Genomic DNA, 22,952 nt, shown 5'->3' on the forward strand with positions numbered 1-22,952 from the left:
GATATCTTTACATTTATAGTAAAGTATGGTAGTTGTCTTTAAACAACTGTGTCTAGCCACCATTTATATTCACAAGTTTGAGTCCTTTGTACTCAACACACTAATGTTTTGAGGACTTGGCACTCATCTGTCGATTCCCGTTCTACCTAATGATACCACAATGTCATAAACTTTATATACTTATTAATTTTAACTAAGCGCGATATGAAATTTTTACAAAATAATCACGACTCTAAAAGTTTGTCGTCTGTGTGATAGCTGTCAGTCTGGGAAGTTTCTGTTTTCAAATTGATCGTTCTAATTACAACTTGGGTTTGCTGACCCGACGATTACGTAAGTAATAGTTTTTGCAGAGATTTTTGTTATTTATGCCTACAGATAATTAAGACATTGTCTTTCAGGTCGAATTTTTTTTATAAAGAATTATGTTTCAACTTTAAAAGAAGTAAGATCGACTTGGAAACAGTTATTGTATTTGTCCAGTGTTATAACAAAGCCATCAGGAAATGATACAGTTAGTGTTTAACTGCTTTGTCTCGAGCATTTCCATTAAAGGTCAGATCCAGTTTTCGGGCTTTGCATGACCTAGTGTTTAGCGTATGAGGACTGCAAATCGGTACATCCATGGTTTACATCCCACTGCCGTAAAAAACGTGGTACCCATTTTCGAGCTTTGCTTGCGCTGATAGAGAACGGCTAAATCCTCTTAAACAATCAAATGAGCAATACCCAAAAATGTTTATTGTGAGTACTGTAAACTAGCTGTCTTCTTTTTATAGTTCAAAATCTGAGACGGCTTTGCGCACATAGCCCTTGGGTAACTTTGTGCACAAATTCTAAAACTAATAGCCAGGTCTAGATTCGATTTTTCTTTTCAAGATGAGGCCTGGCATAGCCAAGCGCGTAAGGCGTGCGACTCGTAATCCAAGAGTCGCGGGCCCGCGTCGCGCTAAACATGCTCGCCCTCCCAGCTGTGGGGGCGTATAATGTGACGGTCAATCCCACTATTCGTTGGTAAAAGAGTATCCCAAAAGTTTGCGATGGGTGATGATGACTAACTGCCTTCCCTCTCGTCATACACTGTTCAACAGGGGACGGCTAGCTCAGATAGCCCTCGTGTAGCTTTGCGCGAAATTCAAACCAAACCTCTTACCTTTGATCAAGTTACTTTTATTTTAATTTCTACAAACCATATCCTAGCCTCTTGTTTTGGAGATCTGCTTACCTTTACACACACATACACATTATTTAGAAGGAAAAACAAAAAACTGTAGTGTATATGATTTAAGAACTTACAAAGTAAAAGTAAACACGTTATGATGTAAAACATTCTCAGAACAGTGATTAGCAGAGCTTTTAATTGTGGAACTTGCTTGGTAAGTTTGTTTCTTTGTTTGTTATTAAGCTCAAAGGGTTTCGGGCTTTTTGTGCTGTGTCAATCATGTGTATCGAAACCCGATTTTTAGTAGTATGGACTCTCAAACTTGACCCTGTGCCACCAAGATGTCGTATGATTAGGTTGTTTGTTTGAAAGCAAAGCTAATCTGGGCTATCTGCTGTGCCCACCTCAGGAAATCGAACCCCAGAAATTAGCATTGTAAAGTCCGTAGACTTGTAAGGCTCCCATCGTGGGACATATATGACTAAGAAAAACTATGAACTAAATTTTCAAATACGAACTTGTTCTTCATACTATCCAATCTTCTATATCACCACTGCTTAAAACTTTGAATTTATACAAGTGTTTGACAATAAATTGCTGTATAAAAAAATCAGATTTTCAGAGAAAAGTGTTGTTGTTGTTTTGGATTAAGCACAAAGCTACACAATGGGCTATCTGTGCTCTGCTCACCACAGGTATTGAAACCCGGTTTTCAGCGTTGTAAGTCCGCAGACATACCGCTGAGCTACTGGGGAGCAGAGAAAAGTAAGAAGGTATGATTGGGTTCATTTTAATTATGTTCACCAACACGACAGTTGGTTACATTTTCTGATTTTATTAGTATACTCAGAGGCTACATTGGTGCGGAGCAGTAATAAATGGAGTTCCCCCTCTTGAACATTCAAAAGCGTATAAGACGGCCTCATTTAATATTTCAGTAAGTACTTCTCAGGATGTTTGATTTGTTGTTGGTGTTTTTTAGCGCGAAGCTACACAATGGAATATCTGCGCTCTGTTCACTCATGGAAAATAGAACCACGGATCTTAACGTTGCAAGACCAGACACATACCACTAACTCAATGGGGACTCTTCTCGGGGAATACCCCCTCTATTGTATCATGCTCGTAATACGAAGTGGGAGACAAAAGCGAGTTCCAGTCTTTCAGAATCTCTATTTCATTACTGTATACTTCCCCATAAAAAAGTGTATGTTAAATGTAACATAGTGTACTTTTTCTCTCTAATCAGTATTCTATTTGTCTGTCAGTAGATAAAATTTTCTGTCTATCCATAGCTAAGCTACGAAGTTTTGTATGTTCATAGTCGAGTATATTCATTTGCCGATTGTTGCTAACATTTCGACATTATTTTAATAACACATAAGCATATGATAAAATATTCTGGATTTGTTTTCTTGTTTCTTGGAATAATTAAGTGAAAGTTATAAAACGTTATACGTTAATCAAAATTCTTGCAATAAAAACTCCACATGTTTAGATAACGTTTGACGCTCTGTAGACAATCTACGCCTGACTCATGGCACAAAAGCGTATGAACTGCCTGTGAAATCTTTCGTCTGTGATGACTTGGAGTTATGACTTTAGTCTATACAGCTGCACCTGCTTCGTGTGCTTCTCATGAGCTTCCTTTTCTTTTTTTCCTTTTTTTAATCTGACGTTTAGAGATACCAGTTTTTAAGAATATTTTGCTTTTTCGTTACTAAACGCTAAGTTACACAGTGAGCCATCCGTGCTGTGTCCACTGCTGGTATCGAAACCTGTTTTTTGTTTTAGTTATAATCCTGTAGGTTTACCATTGAGCCACCACCAGGGGAGGAGCTGTTAAGAAGCTAGTTTTATGAGCGATTTGTTTGTTTCAAATGTTCTTAATAAACTAACAAATGGCTGTATCCCTAATTTTAGCTGATAGACTAGATAAGAGACGTGTAGCCAAGAATGTCCAGCGCCATCTCTTGGGATTCTATCTCTTGTATGATCAAAAAGTTAAATTTGTTCATCACTTTTAAAGCGTGCCAATGGCCCCAAAGAGAGAAGCGAGATTTGGAAGTAATGGATTACGAACCATAAATCGTCGGATTTATAGCCACACCTTTCCAACCACTAGACGTAAAAACAGTCGCTAATGTTATTTGTTGCAACTGGTTATCGAACTTTTACGAAAACTATCGAACGGCTGACAAAACCGAACATATCTCATTGTGATAATAATTTGGACGTTGTTGGTGAGAACACGAATTAAAAGTATAAGGCAAATAAAATAAAATAAACCAAACGAAATTCGATGTATATGTTTGTTTTAAGTTAAGCCCAAAGCTGCACAATGGGCTTTCTGTGCTTTGCCCATCACGGGTATCGAAACCCAGGTTTTAGGGATGTGAGCCCGCAGGCATGCCGCTATGCTACTGGGGGCTCGATGTATGTGTATATTATTATTATAAACGTCTTTCTACAGCTACATAATTAATATAAATCGTTATATTTTCAGTTTAAAAGAATGACCAAATCACACAGTTCATAACTTAACTTGATAAAAAATATTTAACTTTTTTTTCTCTTTTTCAAGAAATTTATAAGTTTTATAATTTTTTCAAAATTCTAAGGCACTTAAAAACATAATAATTTGCATAATATATTAACTTACATGCTTAAAGGTTACGATTACATGAAAGTACAATATTTTATGCATGTATGTATTCCATTTAGAGATTCCATTCAATGTACAGAGCACGTGATTTTGTATCAAAGGACGGGATTGGCTAAACGAATCTTCTGTGCTCAAATCATCAGAGGGTTGCGACGAACTTCGTAATTTATCGGGAAAATTCGAGTTAATTTATATACGCAGATATATTTGTTTGTTCGTACGCGCTGAAGAAAGGGCAAATTGTATATAATATCACTTTACATAGTAAACACTACTCCGAAGAGATGAATAGAGAGCCTTTATAACTGTCATTCAGGTGCACTCAACCGTTTTAACATTGAGAGGATACACAGTCTCCACCAGGGAAAACGTCAGGCACGGTCTAGTTCGGAGGGAGGGAGGGTGGTGTTAAGCTAAACTGTTGCCCTCGTTGAATCTGATCCTATACAGAACCGTATCGCAATAATACCAAGAAATATATAATGGATACGGAGGGCGTTAAAGATTTAATGTGTTATCGCTCATAATGTTCTAAAATTTATAATAACAACATGCACAGAATTAAAAATGTAATATTTCTTATATATTAATTTATGAACGATATCATTAAAAAAAAAGTATGTTTCATCTATTGTAAAACAGGAATTAAAATAACTCTGACGATGAGACTAGATGAATAAAGAAAAATCCCTAAATTAAACAAATACATTATTCAAAACAAGTTTTATATATATATAACATCGAAGAAATACGAGGAGTCAGTTACTCTTTGTTATAAAGACTTCCATATGTTAATAAAGTACCTTACGACAGATGACACGACGATGAAACATATTTTTGCTTCAAGTCGAAATTCCAGTCTTTCGACGTCCAACACCATGATGGCACTCTTGTGGTCGGTGAGTGTTGTCTCAAGAAGGATATTCCTATAATTGTGTTACTAGCTGATGTGGTGACAAAGTCGGCGACATTTAGAAAAACGGAACTTTCAGCTTTCTCCCTAAAGCGGAAAAACTCACACAGCAGAGCGTTTACAACAACAACGGGTTACAAAACACACCATAATAAGGAATTCAGAGCAACACCCTCATCTGCATAGCGGATAATCAGTTTAGAGCAATACCATCACCTGCATAGCGGATAATCAGTTTAGAGAAATACCCTCATCTGCAAAGCGGATAATCAGTTTAGAGCAATACCCCCATCTGCAAAGCGGATAATCAGTTTAGATAGACAATGCCTTCATCTGCAAAGTGAAGGTTCTGTTTAGTAAACAGAACCTTCCAACTCTCTCTGCTTCCCCAAGAAGTAAAATCAAACATTACAATAAAGCTGCGTATATCTCCTGGTGATATTAACAATACGATAAAAAAAACGTAATACATAATTTAAAATACGTCGACAGAAAAGGCAAAACCTTTAAATAGTCTCAAACTTTGTAATTTGCAATATTTCTTTAAGTTATGCTGTGTTAAGTGCAAAAATTACAAGTACTGCGATTATCAAAATCTGACACATAAGCATTATAAGCACTGAGACATTGGTAGAATTTTTTAGTCATTTTTATAGTATTTTTGTAAGAGTTAAGCTGAGCTGATACATTAAAAACAATAAAACAAAAATTATACATAATAAATACATACAATTCTTGATGGGGTTGTTATCATAGACCGATCAATAACAGAACATTTTCCCTGTTCTACTTATTATAGTAAGTACTAACAGGAATAGATGCACATAAAGTAAAAAAAAAAAATGTATCTGGCTTTTATTTGTTGACCTATTTGATTAATTATTTCCTCAGTTATCAGTACTGCAATACCTCAGTTTTGGTTTGAAAACCAACGCTGTTTGTATGAAATTCTAATTACAACTGTACTATTAATTAAACCAAATATTGTTTGTATATATCATTATGTTTGTTTGTTTTGAATTTCGCACAAAGCTACTCGAGGGCTATCTGTGCTAGCTGTCCCTAATTTAGCAGTGTAAGACCAGAGGGAAGGCAGCTAGTCATCACCACCCACCGCCAACTCTTGAGCTACTCTTTTACCAACGAATAGTGGGATTGACCGTCACATTATAACGCCCCCACGGCTGAAAGGGCGAGCATGTTTGGCGCGACCGGGATGCGAACCCGCGACCCTCAGATTACGAGTCGCACGCCTTAACACGCTTGGCCATGCCGGGCCTTATATATCATTAATGCTACATTATCATATTTGAACACCTGACTCCTTTTCTTTAGTGGAATATTGTTCCTCGATTCCGTCTATTATAGTACATTTATTAACGTTTATCAATTTGTGCATTTGTATTAAGTTTCAGATAACATTTTGATTCTTTTAGTTTCGATAATCACTTTGAAGTGACACAGATTTATCAAATCCAAACTAAAAACATGAAATTATTTATAAGTAATTGTTTAGTGAGCTCAACCAGAAGGTTTACGAATAGAGATCAAATGCTTTCACCTAAAAAGCGATTGTACTCACCGTTTCGTCGTTTCAAATCTTTAACAAGAATTCAACTTTCAACTAAAAATGACGTATTTGAACTACTCCTTTGAATTTTGCTTTCTTTGACCATTATATCTGCTCATGAAGAGATGGTCGTATAAATACCTTCAACCATAAAAACCCAGCAATTGTATTCATTTTACAATACTTTATAAAAGAACTAAAGCAAATCGAAGCGTCACGCCCTCTGTCGGTCAATTGATACTCTGTACAACTAACCATTTTTCATCGATGACTGTCAAGTCAACAATATTTCCGGCTTCTTTATTTAAGACATCCAACGATTCATCCTATTGAACCGTCACAACCAGCTATTATACAGATATAGGCAACCTACCTTCCTTTACCTTTCACTATGCCTCCCAGTGGCTCAGCGGCTAAGACACAATTCGTGGTTGGAGCCTTCTCTGGGAACGGCACAGACAGACCATTGTGAACCTTTGTAATTAACAAGAAAGAAACCTTTCTCGGATCACCTGAAAAATCATCACCTCAGCCCGCTTCATCTCGAATCTATAATTAGGGTAAGAAAAAAATGCAAGATACAAATCAAATACGTCTTTATTAACAGGTTTACAGAAAATACAAGATTAATATTCACAGTAACTGATTACACGTGATTAATATAAACTACAAAAATTCACAATATTTATTATAAATACCTGAAGAATCGTCAAAGTCTGGGGTACTAATTTTTCAACTGATCACCTCTCACTGTTTCTATTAATATTGATATTTGTCTTTCTGTTGGAAGAGATTAAAAGGATACCACAGAAACTTTAGTCTTAGCTATCTATCTTTATAACAAATATTTACTGAAAATTTACTCTGCTTACCGATGTTTATCACTACATTATTTGAACAAAGAGTGTAAATAAGTAGAAAAAAATGACAACTTTTATATTGTTAAACTCATGATTTCTGGTAGTAACTGTTGTGATTACTCTTTATATCAACATTACTCCTAGCTGCTGTTCTAGTTAGTGCTTCTCCACCCCAATCTCAAGATATATTTTGCTAAATAAAAAAATAAAAAATTTAAATGAAGAATTAAGGTTTGTTGTTTTTGCAAAACCAATTTCATGTACGTATCTGCAAATTTAAAGTTATTGTTGTGAATTTCTATAAGGAACGTTAAGAGGTGGCAGTTTAAAGATAAAAAACACCAGAAATTCTTGAACATTGACACATTTGTCACCAACTGTAAGACAGAAGTAATTGCTTGCGATGTGTCGATATAAATAGCCACTGAGGAGTAAACGTTATTTGCTCAAGGAAAATTAATTAGTTATTAAATTGAAAACTTTCTTGAAACTTTGTTTAGACGCATCCTGACTCCCATCTGTTACATTTGAGCCCTTTGACATTGAATAACATAACCGATATATATGATATATGCTTGAGTCTTTATCTCTTTATAGATTTTAAATTTATTCCTTTTTTTGTTATTTTCCGTTTATTTGTAAAATAATTGCAATATCATGTCACCAGGTGTTTTAATCCATACAGCTTCTACAGGTAAAAAGCATATTATGGGATTATTGAGTCAATGTCAACCTTCGAGGGTGCATTACAAAGAGCTTTTGAATGTCAGTGAAGGTTCCGTCTTGCATTTAGGTTGCAAATTCGCTCTGTAGATGGCGATATTCAACTTGCATTATACTTTCCCGCTGTCGACATTTTATGAAGTCACTGCCACAATAAAAATCACTAAAAATGTTTTTAATCTCGTAGTTTGTGTCAATATTTTGAAAGAATGACCGGTAGTAAATCATACAGTCAAATCACACGAATGATACATTTTGAACTCTTGTTTTCGTTTCTTCTATTTCAGATTAAGACGACGATAATGATTTAAGAACGTCGAAACTTTGTCATTTGTTTGGGTTTTTAAATAAAAGATTTTAATACTCATATTAACCATCTACAGTATATGTATGCTACACTTTCTTAGCTTTGGTGATCAAATAAGTTAATTAAAAGTGGATTAATTCTTTCATGAGATCTGCTACTCTTCAATAATTTAGTTATTATTTCCTGTTAGATTGCACCTTGCACAACATGTATTGTTGTTTTGAAATAGGTGTACGAGTACAACCTTTCCTGTTAGTAGTACACCTTGTATAGCATGCATTGTTGTTCTAAACTAGTTATAGATATAACCTGTCCTGCCAGTAATACCATTGATCTGCTTATAAAATGATCGCCTCACGTGCGCATAAATTAATGAATAATACGGCCCCCAAATTAGACTATTATAATATAAACGTACAAAGTTTCTTACCTTATTGGCTGATTAAATTTGAATAATTGCTTAATTTAGACGTAATTGTACAGAACAATGTGAAAGTTAGACAAACCGTTTTAATGGTATTCGTTAAATAATATTCCAATAAATAGTTTGTTGGTTTTCTTTTTTAATAGTTTTGTATATGTGCTGCAAGGTCTTTTCAACGGCTTTAGTGTCCTGACATTTCTATATGAAATCGTATTTTGTACTTATGGCAAAGATAATAACGCAATATGCCGCAGTCCCTAATCTTGACATACTGACCAGATGGAAGGTGGTCGGTCAACATTATTTTACTACCCACCATCAGTGATAAGAGGCTGACTGTCACTCTCATAATGCACTTACAACTAAATATGTTTTACGATATATATTTTATGATATGGCAAGTATTCGGACACAGATTACCAGATCTGAAATTCAAAGGACTAACTCGCGCCCTCTCACGGATGGAAGTTGATGGTAAAGTGACGGTTTTGACAAAATGAGAAACTTGCTTGTCCCCCCCCCAAAAAAAAAAAGAAACGAACAAAATACGAGTAGTTATTTAACAAATAGCAGATAAAATTACCTTATTTAACATTCATTTGTTCTAAACATGTTGTTGTTTGTTATTAGCAAAAAGCTACACAATGGGGTATCTGTGCTTCGCCATCCACGGGTATCAAAACCCAGTTTCTAGCAGTATAAATCCACAGACAAACCGCTGTTCCACTCTGGAGGTCGTTTAAAGGAAGCAGATTCGTTATTTTTAATTTTAATTGAGGCTGAACTGGCAGATATAACTATCTAATATTTAGTTTTTTCTAGAGTAAAAATAAGAGTACCAAAGGCCTAGTTCGCAGTACCTTCTGAGGGAAATCGACATGTCTTTTGCCCTTTCAGTATTTTTTAAAAATAGTATGATTCAGATAAAAAGAAAACGAGTGGCCAATCTCATAGTACTTCTGGAGTTAAATAAAAAACTATACTTTATATGATGAATTGTTACATAATTGCCACCTGCGCACAGAAGCACAGGTAATGTACGTATCCACACATGCGTACTGCTGAACCTGTAAAAGTCAAACCGATTTGTCACACCTGGATACAGTTGGCCCATCTGTATGTTAAACACGTTCTTTTCCCACAGTATTTTTAATGTTATTTGTTTCTGAAAGTGTTCTAGTTTGTCTGAAAAAAACAAAAAACGCTTACTTTTATTAGTAAGAATTAAAAAGTGGTAGTTTACAAAGATGTTTTTCCTACACATATAACTGAACTAATACAATTGAGGTTTTTTAAAAGTCTTTTCTATCAACACTTGACCAAAAATGGAAGTGATATAGAAACTTCAACGCTACAACTAATAAAATTCAAAGACACTAAGATCTGTGATTTTACTTACTTCATTTAAAACAGTTTGAGCGAAATTTGTAGTCGTCAGATAGTTGTTTTTGATTTTTATTTTGCTTTTTAGAAATTTCGCGCAAAGTTTCACAAGGGCAATCTGCGTATCGCCGTCTTTAGTTTGTACTCATAGATTAGAGGGAATGCAGCTGGCTAGTCAATAACATCCATCACCAACTCTTCAGCTATTCTTTTCTCACTGAACATCGGGTTTTAACTATCTCCCTTATGGTGCACCCATGGTTCCAAAGCGTGGAATACATTTTCTACCTCAACGGGATGCAAACCATGAACTATTAGGTCAAAGTTGAGGTACGCTAACCGCTAGGTCATACCACGCCATACAACGGTTAGAACATAATTCGAAAATTAAAACTAAATTCACTTTCGTCTGGGCCCGGTATGGCTAGGTGGTTAAGGCACGCGACTCGTAATCCGAAGGTTGCGGGTTTGAATCCCCGTCGCACCAAACATGCTCGGTTTTTCAGCCGTGAGGGCGTTATAAAGTTACGGTCAATCCCACTATTCGTTGGTAAAAGACTAGTCCAAGAGTTGGTGATGGGTGGTGATAACTAGCTGTCTTCCCTCTAGTCTTACACTGCTAAATTAGGGACGGCTAGTGCAGATAGCCCTCGAGTAGCTATGCGCGAAGTTCAAAACAAACCAAAATACTTTCGTTTCGTTACGAAGTGCTGTTGATTACATAGGCCTGAGATGGTTTTATCATATTTAAATTTTTACATGCTCTATAGTAATTCCTGTACGCTGAATCCGAAGATGATATCCATTTTTCTCCATCACGTACAGGTTTTTTTCATTGACATTTGGTTACATTTTATTATGTTTAAAATGTTGACAACCACAGATTATAGACCAATCACGACGTGAGTCTTATCAATCGTTCTAGAATCCAAACATAACAAATATAATAATAATAAATGTTAATTGTGGTAGATGGAATAATAATTTGATCTAAGTAAAAGTTTTTCTTCCCGATTTGAAAAAAAAAATCTTTACATGATAGAAACAAAAGTTAATATTATTTTCCAAGTCTGCGTAGTTGAATTATGGAAAATCTGTAAGTAAAAACCAAAACTTTTATGAAGTTTAAATTCGCAGGTCTTTGTTAATTATTAGAGAAAGGAATAGTGGAAGAAGAATGTGCTTTCCAAGGAAAGTATCATAACAACTCCACTATGGATCACACAAGAAGAATGTCCTTTCCAAGGAAAGTATCATAACAACTTCACTATGGATCACACAAGGAAAATGTGCTTTCCAAGGAAAGTATTATAACAACTCCACTATGGATCACACAAAAAGAATGTGCTTTCCAAGGAAAGTATTATAACAGCTCTACTGTGGATCACACAAGCGTTAAGTCCTCATTAGTTAACAATATATATATATATGTTTTAGTTACGTCCAGTTTGTATGGTTAACCTTTGAACAGAAATTCAATGGGCATATATAACTATTTCACGGAAAAATGAGTTGAGCTAACATGGAAAATGTACATGTTTCTTGAGTGTGGTATTATCTGAATAAAATACATGTGTATACATTTTGGGAATCAGGTGTTGAATAAAGCAGTAGTGTTGTTATATAAATCATTAAAAATACAATGGTTTGAAATTAATTTAAAAATTTTAATTAAATCCTTTATTATTTCTTGAATTGACGCTTTTAGTATGAAGACTATTTGCCTTTTTTTAAATGATCGGAAAAACTTCTTCCTGGCATGTAAAGTAGTAGAAATAGGATTTTCCACTGTAATACTTAACACAGTAACGACTGTTAAGAAGCCATAGAAGGTCCGTGTACAATCAAATCACACGTTTCGTCCAAGTTATTACTCTCTATTCTGTAGCATTAGGTCATTAAAGGCCATAACATGAGTAGTTTGTTGTTCCGGAATAAATATTATTTATTCCTTTCGTACGATAAAACTCAGTTGTTGTCTTCACGAACGCAAACAAGGGAGAAAAAACTGTGTTCGTAATTCAAATGTAAAATAGTTAAACAAACATTATAAAACTAATCACTACTAGATACTGTTTGTTAGTATGACATAAAAAACTGAAATCAGGATCTATCTCCAGACAGTTTGCTAACTCGTATAATATTTATTCCCTGAAGAGAAATGTTTAAAAAAGGAAGTACAACTAAACTGGATCTATAACAATAAACAACACAGACAAGTACTCTATGTACTTGCTTGCTAAAATATTTGTGTATATGCGAGTTTACATCTCAGGTTTCTCATACGTTGCTGTTCAAATCAAAGTGGAACTCCATCTTATGGTCACATCTTAAAACACAAGGATTGAATGTGTTCCGTATAGAACACATTCAACCCTTGTATATATATATGTAAACTATTTTTTAGTTTTGCCATATCGTCAAAATTTATGTTGACATGTTAGATCGTGCTCTGACTGACGATAGCAAATATTAAAAATAGTCCTGTGACACAGTTGTCATTGTAAAAGAGTCCGTCGTCAGGCTATCATGTCCAAAGCACACCCCTCCTCCATTTTGTTTTACATAATCTATCTATTGTAAGAGAACATTTCGACAGTGCTCATTTCAACAGTCCAATTATACAAAACTCCAGCGACTTACTCGACATGTTGTTTGGGTCATGCGATGGTTGAACATATATTTCGTGTAAGCAACTTGTGTTTATGTCCTAGACAGTTATCCTTGTTCTTTAGGGTACATGGGTATGTTTAGGCATTAACGTTGTTTGTCATTGATATTACTTGTCATAACACGCTGAACTTTGCTTACTGTGGTTAAGGAACTACTTGTTGCAGGTCTATTTCTAGATGTTCCTGATACCCACATTGATCCATATTCCTTTGTTTTACAATTCCATTATATTTCTTGTCTTTGAAATTCTAAATCCCTAATCTGAATCAATTTTCTGATCTAAGTGCATGAATATTTTGCGTCGGAATGTTATATCCTTACCAAAAGCAATCAATTTTCGATAGCATCACACTACGTAAGAACGTCAAACAGTGTCAAAAATGAAAGTAGTTCTCATGTTCTACCGTGTCTTTATATAGGCTATAGTTGTCACATGACTTGCTTATTTACATATTCAAAATCGTTTTACTATTATGTACTCGCTCTTCTGTAGTTCTCAAGATCTTTTCAAATATTTTGAAACACTTATTTATCGTTGTTGGTGCAAAAAGGTTATATGTAGATTTAACATGTGAAATACTACATTTAAATAAACCTGAATTATTAACCTTTATATTGAATTTTATACTTTAGCGTATTTCTGTTTGTTTGTTGGATGTCGTATGAAGCTACTTGAAAAATTATGCTCCAGTCGTCCCTAATTTTGATACGATAGACTAGAGGGAAGACAGTTAATTAATATCACTCACCGCTAACTCTTGGGTTGTGCTTTACCATCAAGCAGTGTGATTGATTATAACATTATAACGTCCGTAACATTATAACACCCCATGGTTGAAAGGGCGAGCATGTTCGGTGCCTGGTTCTGATCCCGCGACCACCAATTCTGCGCATTTTAAAGACAAATTATGATAACTGCAGGTTTTCTTTTTAATATTTTTCATCTGCTTTAAACAAATATGTAGTAATAACTACTGAACAAGTTTCAGTTGAAATACAGAGCATCTCTTCCATTTTTGGTAAGCAAATTTGGCAAAATAATGACAACAAAATGATAAAACCCATATAATTCGAGCGCTTTCGAAAGGTGGGCCTTTATTTTTCAAAGGCAAAAGGGGAATTTATCGTTTTTTTATCGAGACTACTTGAACCTGCATGCTTTTCTGACGTCACGAATAGCAAAGCAATGTTTAGTCTTGTCTCATGTATATTTGTTGTAAATCGTTTAATGCAGTCATTCAACTGGAAAAAAAAAAGATATAACTTTCATTTTCCTCTCTGAAAAGTAACGTTATTTACGATACCACGAACATTTCCTTTTTCTGTTGTGAAATCGTAATTTCCAACTTTCATAAACTATAATATCACAAGTCTTGTCACCAACAGGCTTTGCAAATTTCAGTTTGCTTTCTAGCCTTTAGAATAGTAGTCTTTGTCTCTTCAATAAAGACTGCAAATGAATCATTCGTTATAAAACAAGCTTTATCGACAGAAGGGAAATATGGTGAAGTAGAGATTTTGTGTTGAGTTAAAGAAGCAAAGCTCTCTGATCTAACGGTTGGCGAAACGGGAGCAGACTTAGCGTCGGGTTGCGGTTTTCTAGGCTCCACCTCTCATCGGTTTTGACGTCACGACAGGGCGTGCCGCATAGCTGAGCGAGTTTGCTGCTTTTTCGATTTCTAAGGCTTGCGGTTTTCTTTCTAGGGCCGAAGCTCGCTAAGTTCTTTGTGCCGCAGCGGAGCCCAGCTGTTACGGCCGAACCTGAGCCTGGGAATCGGGAAAAATGTCCATGAGATGGAAACTCAGTTCGATATGCACAATGTCCTACAGTTATCAACGTTCTGCAGCCGGATATAGAACCTTTATGCAGTCATGTATGCACAGAGTAGCTGGTGCGTTATTGAGGCTACTTAATTATATGACAACGCGAATACTGTATAAACTATTCAAATGACGTGTCACTGCACTGACTCGACTCCAAATGCTTACGTCTGTCAACCTTGGCTCTAGGGGACAAAACAGATTATTCTATATTATATGGACAGTACTTAATCCATACAATAGCAAGTCATTACCAGCAAGAAAAAAGAGAGAGAGAGAATACAATCTCTGCGCAGACAATGTCAGCCCTCTACTTCGTTTACAGAACGTAGACATACTGGTTCGCTAATAGCAGGAACACTTTAACACCACCTCCCTTGACCTGCACACGCATGACCAGGGTCATAACGCTTGCCAGGTGTCGCCCGGAAATTTGAGTTCAATATATCAACAAATACGTACATACTTTAACTGTTTTTTGCTATTGTCTTTCAAACACCCCATATATTTATTATTTTCCTTTTTACTGAACTATATCCTATTTTAACAACATTCAAGCCGTGAAGCAGGTGATAAAAATAAAAGAAAGTATGAATGTTACAGCATTCTTTAAAAACCGTTTGTTATCCTTTCGATCTAATCAAGTTCGTTAGAAATGAGTTAAATAACTGAGGGATGAGAGATAAGGTAAAATCAACAGTAATTTTATTCGTACGTTATCACATACAGAATCATTTACAAAGAATAGGTGAACGGAAATGTTCGTTGATGTGAGAATGGAACAATTTTGCTTTATTCGAATCACGACAATCAACTTTAGTTGGTTGAAATAAAATAATTCTGTGTCGTTAACTTTCTTTATTTGAGTTTAGAATAAACAGTGCATTAGGTAATCGTAAAACTGGAATATTCCCATTGAATTAGCTTTCCCGCTATACTACTAAAATATGCAGTGCTACATTAAAACAGCTATTAAGATCTGGAGTTGACAGCACCAGACTTATTTGGTATCAAGCTGGTGGTACCATTGCCTATACAGAGAAGTCTTGGATTGTTCATCGAAATGGTATTTTAAATGTCTCCTCAATAGGTCAGAAATTTTCAATAGTATAGAGAGTTTCCTTTTATAACAGTTTTTTTATCTAATGACCGAGTCACAAGTTCTGGGGATATCTGTAAATATCCTAACAAAAACGTTTCAATTTATTGTTATTTCTTCTGTAGTAAGTCAAAATTAAAACCAACGGTATCAACCAGTTTCTCTAAGCTCACATATATCACCTTAAAGCTTTATTAAGTATTATTAATAACTACTAGTAATATAAACAAATCACATTTCTGGGTTAAACAATGTTATTATTATCCCTTGGAGTTAGCTTTCCTTACAGACAACTAGAGTTCCGTTAAAAAAATTAAGTACAGGGTGAAAGAGGACCATTACATTTAGAACCTGGTTATAAATATAACTGTCTTTTGTCTATCAAAACACTGAAATAATAAAATAAACAAACAAATACTGAAAAACTTCTCAAAAAAGAAATAAAATGTAGGGATGACTGATAACAATCCTTCAAAAGTAATGCAAACAAAATAGTTGGGATGGCATTTGCATTGTTCTTACATAATATTCAGACAAACATTAACATATGGCAATAAATATATATATATATGCAACTATTCCATTACAGTCGAGTTTAATTTATCCTAATTGTGTTTGTTGACATTCAACTACTCTGTTATCTTGTTTGATTTCTTTGTGAAGGATTGATATCAGCTACTTCTTCTGTTTTACACTTTCAAATCATATCATTCTTTTATATCTGTATTGTAAACACCAAAATCACTATCTATACACTCTCAATCCATATCATTCTTAGAAATATGCGATGCCAAAACAAAATCGTTATGTATACACACTCAAACCATATCATTCTTAGAGATCTTCAGTGCAAAGATCAAAATCCTTATGTATAGATTCTCAAACCACATTCTTCTTAGAGATCTGCAGTGCCAACATCAAAATCCTTATGTATAAATTCTCAAACCACATCCTTCTTAGAGATCTGCATTGCCAACATCAAAATCGCTATGTATACACTCTCAAACTACATCCTTCTTAGAGATCTGCAGTGCCAACATCAAAATGACTACGTTTTCGCTCCCAAACGATATCATTCTTGGAGATTTGTAGTGCCAACATCAAAATCTTTATGTATATATTCTCAAACCACATCCTTCTTAGAGATCTGCAGTGCCAACATCAAAATCACTATGTATACACTCTCAAACCATATCATTCTTAGACATCTTCAGTGCAAAGATCAAAATCGTTATGTATATACTCTCAAACCATACCATTCTTGGAGATCTGAAGTGCCAACATCAAAATCACTATGTATACGCTCTCAAACCATATCATTTTTGGAGATCTGCAGTGCCAACATCAAAATCGTCACTCTCAAACCACATCCTTCTTAGAGATCTGCGGTGGAAACATCAAAATGACTACGTTTTCGCTCCCAAACGATATCATTCTTGGAGATTTGTAGTGCCAACATCAAAATCTTTATGTATATATTCTCAAACCACATCCTTCTTAGAGATCTGCAGTGCCAACATCAAAATCACTATGTATACACTCTCAAACCATATCATTCTTAGACATCTTCAGTGCAAAGATCAAAATCGTTATGTATATACTCTCAAACCATACCATTCTTGGAGATCTTCAGTGCCAACATCAAAATCACTATGTATACGCTCTCAAACCATATCATTTTTGGAGATCTGCAGTGCCAACATCAAAATCGTCACTCTCAAACCACATCCTTCTTAGAGATCTGCGGTGGAAATATCAAAATGACTAAGTTTTCGCTCTCAAACGATATCATTCTTGGAGATTTGCAGTGCCAACAACAAAATCACTATGTATACACTCTCAAACGATATCATTCTTAAAGATCTGCAGTGCCAACATCAAAATCACTATGTATACACTCTCAAACGATATCATTCTTAGAGATTTGCAGTGCCAACATCAAAATCGTTATGTATACACTCTCAAACCACATCCTTCTTAGAGATCTGCTGTGGAAACATCAAAATGACTACGTTTTCGCTCCCAAACGATATCATTCTTGGAGATTTGTAGTGCCAACATCAAAATCGTTATGTATACGTTCTCGAACCATATCATTCTAAGAGATCTGCAGTGTCAACATCAAAATCACTATGTATACGCTCTCAAACCACATCCTTCTGAGAGATCTGCAGTGCCAACATCAAAATCACTATGTATACACTCTCAAACCATATCATTCTTAGACATCTTCAGTGCAAAGATCAAAATCGTTAAGTATATACTCTCAAACGATATCATTCTTGGAGATTTGCAGTGCCAACAACAAAATCACTATGTATACACTCTCAAACGATATCATTCTTAGAGATCTGCAGTGCCAACATCAAAATCACTATGTATACACTCTCAAACGATATCATTCTTAGAGATCTGCTGTGGAAACATCAAAATGACTACGTTTTCGCTCCCAAACGATATCATTCTTGGAGATTTGTAGTGCCAACATCAAAATCCTTATGTATATATTCTCAAACCACATCCTTCTTAGAGATCTGCAGTGCCAACATCAAAATCACTATGTATACACTCTCAAACCATATCATTCTTAGACATCTTCAGTGCAAAGATCAAAATCGTTATGTATATACTCTCAAACCATATCATTCTTGAAGATCTGAAGTGCCAACATCAAAATCACTATGTATACGCTCTCAAACCATATCATTCTTGGAGATTTGCAGTGCCAACAACAAAATCACTATGTATACACTCTCAAACCATATCATTCTTAGAGATCTGCAGTGCCAACAACAAAATCACTATGTATACGCTCTCAAACCATATCATTCTTGGAGATTTGCAGTGCCAACAACAAAATCACTATGTATATACTCTCAAACCATATCATTCTTGAAGATCTGAAGTGCCAACATCAAAATCACTATGTATACGCTCTCAAACCATATCATTCTTAGAGATCTGCAGTACCAACATCAAAATCACTATGTATACACTCTCAACCCATATTCTCAAACCACATCCTTCTTAGAGATCTGCAGTGCCAACATCAGATTTGTTAAGTAAAGTTATACTTAACTGTTTCTAAACAGTTAAAACTCTTCAGATTTTCAGTCACATTGAACACACTCATTATTCCCAGGGTAAAGGTTTTGTTAACTTGTGATCATTTTGAGACACTAAAAACACAATAAAGACGATTTTAAAGTGTGGATAAAGAAAAAATAATTTTTGATTCAAGTGATGGGTAACTCACCTCAGAGAAGACGTGAAATACATAGTGAACATAGTCCATTTTCCTTAGAGAAGACGTGAAATACATAGTGAACATAGTCCATTTTCCTTAGAGAAGACGTGAAATACATAGTGAACAGAGTCCATTTTCCTTAGGAAAGACGTGAAATACATAGTGAACAGAGTCCATTTTCCTTAGGGAAGACGTGAAATACAGTGCTATTGAACATAGTCCATTTTCTTCTCTACCCACGTCACGCTCAGTTTGACAGAACCGCCCTCTGTTACTCTCCCATTTTCACAATTCATTTGAACCGTGAGTCCCTGGGGTGATCTGCAGAAATGTCGACATAGTTATTGTCGCCGCTGACTACGATGTTGTTAACCGTAAAAATACGGCTTTTTAGTTGATTTTTACTTGCAAAATGTTGTTTTTGGTGCAAGGGATGTTGTTTTTATTGGTTTACAAGAGACAATCACAAGGTGGATTTCAAAATCAGGAATCAATTGTTCTTGGGAATATCAGATGAATTATGTTGTTATTACACACCTGACTTCTGATAACACACTAAGTAAAAAAATAAACAAACGTTGCAGTTTTTATGAAATACCAAACTAGCATTTGCAAGATCAGTGCTGATGTATAAATAAGCTTATTTTACGACTTTAGAAGATTGTTTATTTGTTTATCGAAAACCCAACTGTAGCGCTGTAATCTGAGAGACTTACCCCTGAGTCGTAGAGGGGAAATAACCTAGTACAGGGAGATGAAAGATTATTATAAAATATTTGTTGATACTTAACTATGATACTCCTATAAAAAGTAAGGGCCGAACGAGGCTTAATGGTTAGTTTACCCGAGCTGTTAATCCCTTCCCCCAGTGGCTTAATTCCAAACAAACTGTTAATCCGAATATTCTGTTGTTGCATACAAAAAAAACAACAAAAAACAAACACGCTTCGCATTTGGGACCGCAAGTGAGTGCTATAAACATGACCATTATCTCTCAGTCAAGATAGATTGTGTGTTTTGAATTTCGCGAAAAGCTACACGAGGGCTATCTGCGCTAGCCGTCCCTAATCTAACAGTGTAAGACTAGAGGAAAAGCACCTATTCATCACTACCCACCACCAACTCATGGGTTATTTTTTACCAACGAATAGTGTGATTGACCGTAAAATTATAACGCCCCCACGGCTGAATGGGCGAGCATGTTTGGTGTGATAGGGATTCGAACCTGTGATCCTCATATTACGAGTCAAGTACCTTAACCACCTGACCATGCAGGGCCTCTCAATCAACATAGCCTAAAGTTGGTGGCTGGTGATGTTCCCTCTCAGTTATCTGTAAAATATTTGGAACAGCTATGTATAGATAACTAATATACTGGACTACACTGGCAAAACACAGGTACAAACCATATGTTATAAACACACATACATATACATATAATATCAATAAAGTACTATTAGTTCCATTTTACTTTATTCATTATTAGCCGTAGTGTCCGCCCTTTGGATGGAAGTTATGTAAATTAATGGTTAATGAAAGGTTATCTTTGGACACGACAAGTTACTTTCATTATAAAAAAAACTCTAAAAAACTCCCGTAAAACTGCAAAATATAAAATGTGAAGCCGCAAGTTTGCTTGTATTTCCAGATTGATCAAAAAAATTTTTACATCAAATTTGGTGAAGATCCTTTAAGCGTGGGCGAAGTAGTGATAAAAACGTAAAAGTATATAAAAACCGCGTAATGTTAAATGTGGGCCCGCCATGGCCAGGTGGTTAGGTCATTCGACTTGCAATCCGAGGGTCGTAGGCTCGAATCCTTTCTCATCAGACATGCTCGCCCTTTCACCTATAAGGCGTTACAACGTGATAGTCAATGCTATTTTTTGCTGATAAAATAGTAGCCCAAGAGTTGAAGGTGGGTGGTGATAACTAGGTGCCTTTCCTCTAGTCTTTTAATGCTAAATTAGGGATGGCTATCACAGATAGCTCTTATGTAGCTTTGCGCGAAATTTAAAACAAACCAAATGCAAAATTGAAAATTTGTATGTCTCTCCCCATAGATCCAATACACCTTCATGCCAAATTGATGTAGATTCGTCGCATCAAACATGTTCGCCCTTTCAACCATTGAGGCGTTATAATGTGACGGTAATCCCACTATTCGTTGGTAAAAGAGTAGCCCAAGAGTTGGCGGTGGTTGGTGATGACTAGCTGCTTTCCTTCTAGTCTTACACTGTTAAATTAGGGACAGCTAGCGCAGATAGCCCTCAAAAAGCTTTGCTCGGTAGATGAATTGGTTTGGTTTATTTTGAGTTTCGCGTGAAGCTACTCGAGGGCTACCTGCGCTAGCCGTCCCTAATTTTGCAGTGTAAGAGGGCAGGCAGCTACTCATCACCACCTACCGCTAACTCTTGGGCTGCTCTTTTACCAACGAATAGTGGGATTGATCGTCATATTATAACGCCCCCAAGGCTAAAAGGGCGAGCATGTTTGGTGTGACGGGGATTCGAATTCGCGACCCTCGGATTACGAGTCGAGTGCCTTAACCACCTGGCCAATGCGGGCCACTCTACCGAGGGCAAAGTAGTACCAACACGTTGGGTCTCACACGACCCACCAATGAGTCATGCTCTATTTTCTTTTCAAAGGGTTACTTATCGGCTGGGACACTATGGCTACATATACACTCTTCCTTAAAAAAGTAATTGTAAAAGGACTAGCAGGACCCTGGAAAGTATCATCCGCATAGGCTTGGGAGTCAATGTGTTAAAATACGCTCATAAAAACCCCAAAATGCCAACCTAAATATTTTGTTGTGCCCCCGCATGGTGCTAATGAACCTCCGTACTGATTTTGGTGAAGGTCCATACACACTCTACAAAGTAATTGTATGGACAGACAATGATATACTTATTAAAGGGCCCGGCATGGCCAAGCGCGTAAGGCGCGCGACTCGTAATCTGAGGGTCGCGGGTTCACCCCCGCGTCGCGCTAAACATGCTCGCCCTCCCAGCCGTGGGGGCGTTATAATGTTACGGTCAATCCCACTATTCGTTGGTAAAAGAGTAGCCCAAGAGTTGGCGGTGGGTGGTGATGACTAGCTGCCTTCCCTCTAGTCTTACACTGCTAAATTAGGGACGGCTAGCACAGATAGCCCTCGAGTAGCTTTGTGCGAAATTCCAAACAAACAAACGAACTTATTAAAGTCAAATAAAAATGTGTTTCTATTTCACCTTGAAAAACGATAGATTAGGCAAGTGGGCTTTTAATTTTATTTTTTATTTTTTTTTCATTCGGAAGAAAAATAGTCATATTGTGTGTTGTTTTCTACAGTAAAGCCACATCGAGTTATCTGCTGTGTCCATCGAGGGAAACTGAACCTCTGATTTTAGCGTTGTAAATTCGAAAACATTCCGCTGTCCCACCAGGAGACAATAATCAAAAAAGTTTAATGTTTTGTAATATGAAAGAAATAGCAATGCCTATTCGGTTTTTTTAAAAATTAAATCCATTAGAATAAAACAATTATTATATTTACTTATGTTCCCCACTAGGACAGCAGCAAGTTTTCGGATATACAACGCTAAAATCAGGGGTTCGTTTCACCTCCATGGACACAGCAGATAGGCCGTTGTGGCTTTACTATAAGATAAACATAAACAGAAACACATATCTTCTAATCAAATAACAAACGCTTAGTCTTGAACGATAATTGTATACATATTACTGACAAGAATTTCTGAGAGAGAATAAAGAAGTATACAATATTTTGTATACATACTGGGTATGATATTTATAAACGTAAGTGTAAAAATAATGAAATGAAAGATTAGCGTTTCTTCAATTGAAAGTTTTACAACTTACATGGCCTCATGCACTAAAGATAACCAAGTGATACCCAACACTCAAGTTAATTTTAGACTGGTTAACTAACACACTACTAACTTCATTGATAGATTAACAACACTGTAACAGACTAACTGACTATATCATTACAGTGTTTTCCCCCAAGTCTCAAGGAAGTTCGAGATATCCCGTATACATGAATTCCAGATACCAGGAACGTTTATTCACCAATATAGAAGTATCTGCAGACACACAAG

The 22,952-nt window shown here is 35.9% G+C and overlaps 1 protein-coding gene across 8 annotated transcripts in view; it reads right to left on the minus strand.

Annotated features, from left to right (window-relative positions):
• LOC143239336 (phagosome assembly factor 1) overlaps positions 1–22,952 on the minus strand; it is a 103,977-nt gene that overhangs the window by 64,304 nt on the left and 16,721 nt on the right. For 4 of the 8 annotated variants that reach the window (XM_076480322.1, XM_076480318.1, XM_076480316.1 and 1 more), the window contains 2 exons: positions 7,009–7,090; positions 4,631–6,859 (listed from right to left, as the gene is read on the minus strand). The gene's annotated coding sequence lies outside the window, so the exon portion shown is untranslated. The remainder of the gene's footprint in view (positions 1–4,630; positions 6,860–7,008; positions 7,091–22,952) is intronic. The other 4 variants (XM_076480317.1, XM_076480319.1, XM_076480323.1 and 1 more) reach the window with 2 other exon arrangements.

The sequence above is a fragment of the Tachypleus tridentatus genome, chromosome 13 (genome assembly GCF_004210375.1).
Source record: "Tachypleus tridentatus isolate NWPU-2018 chromosome 13, ASM421037v1, whole genome shotgun sequence".
NCBI lineage: Eukaryota > Metazoa > Arthropoda > Merostomata > Xiphosura > Limulidae > Tachypleus > Tachypleus tridentatus.